Genomic DNA, 563 nt, shown 5'->3' on the forward strand with positions numbered 1-563 from the left:
TTTTTTTTTTTTTTTTTTTTTTTTTGAGGCAGAGTCTTGCTCTGTTGCCTAGGCTGGAGCACAGTGGCATGATCTTGACTCACTGCAACCTCCGCCTCCCGGGTTCCAGCAATTCTCCTGTCTCAGCCTCCCAAGTAGCTGAGACTACAGGTGTGTGCCACGACACCTGGCAAATTTTTGTATTTTTAGTAGAGACGGGGTTTCACCATGTTGGCCAGGCTGGTCTCGAACTCCTGAGTTCAAGTGATCCGCCCGCTTCGGCCTCCCAAAGTGCTGGGATTACAGGCGTGAGCCACCGCACCCAGCCTAATCCCAGCACTTTGGGAGGCCAAGGCGGGCGGATTGCTTGAGCCCAAGAGTTCAAAACCAGCCTGGGCTGAACATGATAAAACCCTGTCTCTACCCAAAAATATAAAAATTAGCTGGGCATGGTGGCGCACACCTGTAGTCCCTGCCACTCGGGAGGCTGTGGTGCGTGGGAGGATCGCTTGAACCTGGGAGGCAGAGGTTGCAGTGAGCTGAGATCACGTCACTGCACTCCCGCCTGGGAAATATAGACACTG

Source organism: Hylobates moloch, unplaced genomic scaffold, assembly GCF_009828535.3.
Source record: "Hylobates moloch isolate HMO894 unplaced genomic scaffold, HMol_V3 SCAFFOLD_2574, whole genome shotgun sequence".
NCBI classification, from domain to species: domain Eukaryota; kingdom Metazoa; phylum Chordata; class Mammalia; order Primates; family Hylobatidae; genus Hylobates; species Hylobates moloch.